Source organism: Dermacentor variabilis, chromosome 3 (genome assembly GCF_050947875.1).
Source record: "Dermacentor variabilis isolate Ectoservices chromosome 3, ASM5094787v1, whole genome shotgun sequence".
Lineage (NCBI taxonomy): Eukaryota > Metazoa > Arthropoda > Arachnida > Ixodida > Ixodidae > Dermacentor > Dermacentor variabilis.
In genome coordinates, this window is record NC_134570.1 from 76,471,342 (window position 1) to 76,477,499 (window position 6,158).

Here is a 6,158-nt window from a genome sequence, read left to right on the forward strand (position 1 = left end):
ATAAAGATAGGTGCAGCCTACCCTGATGTTTTCACTGGAAGAAGGATGGCATCTCTTCTTAATCACTGTATTTCTTGTGTGATTCCCTCTGTCAAGGCATATGGCAGAATGCGTGGCTTGAAGAACCGGGGTGGGGCATCTGAAGGAACATGTAACGACGATTCAGCACCTTTGAAAGTACCAATACCTTCTTCGAACACCTCTGCGAAGTCTTGGACTAGGTGTTCGATGTCAGAAAGTGCATGTATATTTACTTCAACATTGGAGAGGCCGATGCCCAGCTCGCGCATCCAAAAATGGTCCTAGCAGAGTAGGTGAACTGTCCCCGGTCAGAAAGATGAGTAGATCCGCCTCCTTGCCGTGCAAATTCGCAAGGATGTCAGCCTTGCCTTCAACTTTTTTCATTTCCCCGGAATAGCTTCGCAGAAACACTTGCGACGGCTGCACATTAACCAAACGCAGAAGCTGTAGAAATCGCGACTTTGCAATGACGGAGACACTTGCCCTCGTGTCCACTTCCATGCGGAGCGGCTTGCCGCAAACGTCAATGGTGACGGTGAAAGGCGGAGGCGGTTTGGCGTAGTTAATTTGCCACATGTCGTAGACTTCTAAAGGCGAATCGGTAGCGGCATCTTCATCTTTCACAGTGTGCACGCGAAGGCGGTTGCTTGACGACTGCGAACTTCTTGCAGTGGACGAACGCTGCTTGTGTGGACTGCTGTTTCGGGCTTGGCTGTCGTTTCGTTTCGTCTTGCAAACTTTCGCCAGATGACCCTGTTTGTGGCAGTAACTGCAGACAATCTTCACATGCTTGCATCCGGATGCAAGGTGTCCACCCTCGCAGTGACAGCAGGTGACGGCCACGGAGCCTGACGAGACGCGGTGGGTTGAAAAGGTGCCGTTAAAGTTAGCTTGTGCAATCTCATCGGCATCCTTTTTTTTTTTTTTGCTGCTTCCATTGCTAGGGCTGTCTGCGCGGCATCCTGGAAAGTGAGGTCCGCTTTTTCTAGCAATCTTGTTTGAATGTCTGCGTTGTTCACACCGCACACAACATTGTAGCGTATCATGTTTTCTAGTTCGGCACCGAAGTTGCAATGCTCAGAGAGGCTTTTCAGCATTGCAATGAACCCGCTGATAGATTCGCCTTCAGCGCGAACTAAGGAGTTGTAATGCTGCACGACTGCAGACGGCTTCGAGCAATAGTAGTTTCCAAGAACCAAAAGAATCTGTTCGAGGGTTTTGTCACTCGGCTTATCGGGTTTTATCAAATTGCGAAGTTACGCATACGTCTTCTTCCTGCAACAAGTGATAGCTACGGACGTTTGCTGGTCTTCTGCGATATCGTTCGCCGCGAAAAATGCTTGAGTCAGTTCCCATAGCAGAGCCAGTCGTTTCCTTCCCCCTCGAATGGCTTGAGACTGCCGAAATTCGGCATGTTGAACGGGTGGACGAGCAGTGCGGGAACGCAGACTCATTTGAAACTTTTCACGTCGTCGCCAGTTGATACGATTGCGTATGGCTTAGTGAATGTGAACCATGTTGGACCGCGAAGCGCAGCCACTGAAGAAAGAGGCCAAGCACGCCTAGTCTCAACAAACACACACGTTTTTTTATTGTTGCGAACGCGACTACCGCGGCCACTTGCCCGCTAGTCATGGCGCAGCAGCAACACAAAAAAGGTAGCGCTGCTTGGGGGCGCTGCATTTCAGCGACTTACAAATTTAACATTGTATCAGGGCCCTCTAAGTTCATCCTTCAATATCGCTAAACCGCGCTCACATAACACTCTGCCAAGTGGGTCAAACGAGTAAACCCGACCTGTTTAGCTCTAGTGAGTACGAACACAGGTTAGTGAGGCTGGAAAGCAAACCTGCATGTCACTGCCTGGAACGAGCAAAATAATACTGTGTGTTAACTTGTCCCGATATTCGACTCACCCCGACTCGCTACAGTTTGCGTGAACTCAGCGGCCATATTCCGACACTGTAGGCTGAGGACGGGCCAATTTCGTCGGGCTCATGTGAATGCATTAATAGTTTTTTTTTCATATTGCTTTTGTTAATTGGAAATTCTTTGAACTAATCCTGTATTTCTTACTCTTTGAATGTATTCTTGCCCCTCCCCTCTGCAGTATACAACTATGTACCCTGAGGGTATCACAAATAAATAAATAAGTAAATAAATAAATAAATAAATAAATAAATAAATAAATAAATGTCGGTCATGCAACGTTTGTTCTTTCAGCCAAGCTGTTAAAAGTGGAGTCATCGTTTTCATGTGGTGGTGATGGCCGACGTGCTGTGACGTGCACCGTATCAAATGTTAATCAGTGAACAGTGAGCCACCCGACCTGTGTTGGAGTCCTGTATTTTTCTTTGAAACATCATCAGCAATAAGTATAAAGTTGACGTTACCTTGTTTATACCTCGTTACAGTAGACAATATCCTCGCGCGGTTTTTTCTAGCCAGTAAACCATAATTTTTCTTTATGACGTCGCGTTTTAACGGCTGTAAGAGCTTGTCAAAAGAGGTAGCTGGCCCATGCCGCCGTCTGACTCATCCACCCTAAGGACGTTGTTGAAGGGAGGAAAATGTTCTCATAGAGAACAATGAGCACTGGGTTTATTCACGATATCTAGAAGAAGAGTGGATAACATTACGTCTCATCAGTCTAGCATTACTAAATTGAAGCACACCGAGGAGCCGAAAAAGTCCCCTCTGTCCTCCCTAGATCCCTAGCCTTAGGAAGTCTGCCGTCCCCGTCCCCCTTCGTCCAGTCGGAGCGTCCAAAGTAATCAAAGGAACCGCGTTGAGGACGAGGGTTCGCACGATCACTCCCGCACCTTTGATCACTGAGCATACAGAAAGGAGAGGAGCTTCGTAGACAGGGATTGGCACGCTTGACTTCAACTGGCACGTCTTGGTTCCTGGGATGACGCAGCAGTTATCTGGAACGTCTGTCAAACTACCGTGGCGGTTACTGAAGTCCATGGGCAAACGCCGTAGAACAACCTTTTCCATGAGTTTCTTGGTCCCATCGTCCGTGACGGCGACAGTGAACCAGCAAACAATATTCGATCCGCCAAACGTGTCTGGCCTTGCTGTCGCCACAGGTCTGTCCGAGGGTGACGCATTATTAGCTTCACGAAACCACCCATCGCAGTGGTGCAGGACAGGCGTGAAGGTCACTACCGCCGCTGGCCGAACGTAACACGGCTCCATGCTCGTGGTCAGCTGGGTGTTTTTTAGGCTAGGACAGTGAACCACGCGTACGGCGTTGTCTAGCAACGCAGCCTGGGTGGGAGCCTTGAAGCGGCCTTGTACGACCAAGGCGTCATGGCTGAATTATCACTAAGAATAGCCAGCAAACAGACCACTAGCACTTTCGATGAAGGGTGTGACAACTCGGTCACGTAGCATTTCTGTCTGATGTATTACCTGCTCAGATCAGCGTGCATATAAAAAATTATTGCTTTGTACTTTTTTTTTGCCCTGGAAGGAATCAACTGCGACGCCTGTGGCGAGCGTGGAATCGTCGGCACACGCTGGAAGTGCGAGTTATGCTACGACTACGATCTGTGCACTCCCTGTTATGCGCGAGGCGAGCACTACGAAGAGCACTCGTTCCTGCGCCTCAACAAGCCCGGTGACACTGCGTGAGCATTCACTGAAATTTTGTTGTTGTTGCTTTATTATACACCTCGGGAAGAGCCAAACGATGTAAAAAGTTACTCATCTTGGAACAAAAAAAATTACAGAAAAGAAGACGATACAAGACTACAGTGCAGGTGCCTGCCTTATCGTCTAGTCCTCTTTGACGTCGTCTTCTCTCCCATTTATTCAAAAATGAACCTCTAACAAGTAGGCGCCCTATAAATTAAAGTTATTGCATTTTGATTTTATTATACTCGCTTGACGTCAAGCTTACGTAACGACCAACACCATCATCGGATGATTATCCGCAGCGTGGCCTGAACCGCTCAATAAAATGCTCTCCTCATAATAGGAGGTCTAATAACTAATAGCATCACCTACCTTAACAGGGTTTTTTTTTCTATTTGGCTGGCAAGAGGTGGGGAGCACGCATAAGTTGAGACGGTTTCCGGGGGGCCGAACTAGTGCAGCTAAAGTATACCACTGGTTGAGCAGAGTGCATGGTGCCGTTGTCTGTGATTGGTCCGTTTCCCCTTGCTTAGCTTGCGGTGGCTGGTCGAAAGTGGCGCCGGCGCGCAACTAAAGGTTAAAAATGCTGGCCAAAATAGATCCTGAGCGGAGTTAGCAGCGCGATGTTTATAGTATATGCACCGAAAGGGTTTGATATACGTACATACGAAAATTTTTATTTACACAAAGAAATCCATTCTCCCCGGCAGCTCCGAGTAGCCAGTGCCAGAGCGATCGGCGGGCAGCGATCTTACATTCATTTCAGAATTAGGCATTGTTCAGCTATTAAGAAATAATTCAGTTTTGATCGGCACAATACTGCATCTTTAGTACGTACGTGTCACTTTGACGGGGAGAGTTTTCGCGGGTTTGTGACGCCACGTGACAGGCAGACAAAGTGGCTGCAGCCCGCAAAATTTTTACTGGTAGAGGATGACTAATGGCAAAAAAGGCGTAGGATCAGAAAGATATGCATATATAATTTCTTTTGTTCGGTCTAATCATGCACAATCAGCGTGTACACATCGTGCATAGCAGATGAGGAGCTTTCGCAGTTTTCGTGACGTCGCGTGACAGACAGATGAAAAGGGAGTAGCCCAAGATTTTCTGACCAATCGCGGAGGGCTAGTGATAAAAATGGAATATAAACAGATTGGAACAGCTTTACGTTATAATGCCATAAGTCAACTTTAAGTCATACTTTAGTGATTACTGTTTTCTGTGTGTTATCTGACTCAATATTCGAGCCGTAAGGATCATGGACTCATTGCAGATTAGCGAATTAGGACGTTGCGAGTTGCTGCTACAAAGAAAAATAACATGGTTATGTCAAATAGAAGCAATGACATAAACATAGCAATTCCTCGTTTTCATTCAGTAGATCACCTGTGGTTCATAGCGTACGCCTTTCTTAGTCATGCAGCGTGTGTAAGCTAGTCAGGTTTTACTATATCCATTGCAATTTGACGTATTGCGTATATCATTAAGTTACCTATGCCTGTGACTCTGCTGGGTCCCAAGTCACGTTGGGATCCCGGAAAGTAAAAAAGCAGATATATGTGCTGCTAATTCGAAACACAAAAATGTATCTAAAATGAAGGTACCCCTGAGGGATGTGCTTCAAGCTACTTGCAAAGCACTGAATAACAAATGACAATGTCAGTCGAACATGAACGGTAGCAATAAATTGCACCTCATCAAACCGGTGCTAGGTGAAGGGAATACCTGCGATCACCAAGAACGCTCCACTGAGGTACCATTACCCGGACTCCGAATAGGGCACACACACCTCCCACACAATTATCTACTCACAAAGGAACCACAACCGATATGTCATAAATGTCAAGAACCACTTACAGTATTACACATTCTAATGACATGCCCACATTTCGAAAAACCAAGAGAAAAATACTTCCACAATATATAGATATTGCACGTCCCACTACACCTCGCTCTCATTCTGGGAGACGATTCACTTTGGCTTTTTACAGATGTAGTGAATTTTTAGCCGAAGTAGGCTTTCTGAACAGACTTTAAGTAATGCAGGCCTTACTATTTTTACCATTGGCTTTCTAATACCCTGTGTCTGGCGCAGCAAAGCCTGCGTCGCTGTTGCTCCAATAAACCCAATTTACCTAACTACACACGTGACAACTTTGGCCCCACCTTCTCATTGCGTTTTTCTTTTCAGCAATACTCAAACGTGTTTTGATTATCTCGAGTGCTGAGCAGTTCACGTTCTCATAAGCTTTAAACCCCCGTGTTTCCGAAAAGTGGATCCTTCGGATTTTTTTTTTCTGCAACAGGCACATGCTTGACGCGGTAGTGATTATTTGCTCCTGTATATTTATTTTTATCCTCATATAGCCAGCTCGAGCTTCAAAGTGCAATACACTGCCCTTTGTGCTATGGCACTCGTTTCTGTCCCAACACCTTGCTTAACGCGATAGGGGAGGGTACCGTCATCTGGTGGCCGCTATACTTTCCCAATAATC

General features: G+C 46.5%; 1 protein-coding gene across 4 annotated transcripts in view; it reads left to right on the plus strand.

Moving 5' to 3' along the window:
- LOC142575893 (uncharacterized) overlaps positions 1 to 3,612 on the plus strand; it is a 59,779-nt gene extending 56,167 nt beyond the window's left edge. For 3 of the 4 annotated variants that reach the window (XM_075685669.1, XM_075685670.1, XM_075685673.1), the window contains 2 exons: positions 693 to 882; positions 3,500 to 3,583. The gene's annotated coding sequence lies outside the window, so the exon portion shown is untranslated. Of the gene's footprint in view, positions 1 to 692; positions 883 to 3,499 lie in introns of all 4 variants that reach the window. The other variant, XM_075685671.1, reaches the window with a different exon arrangement.
- The last annotated feature ends 2,546 nt before the right edge of the window (positions 3,613 to 6,158 follow it).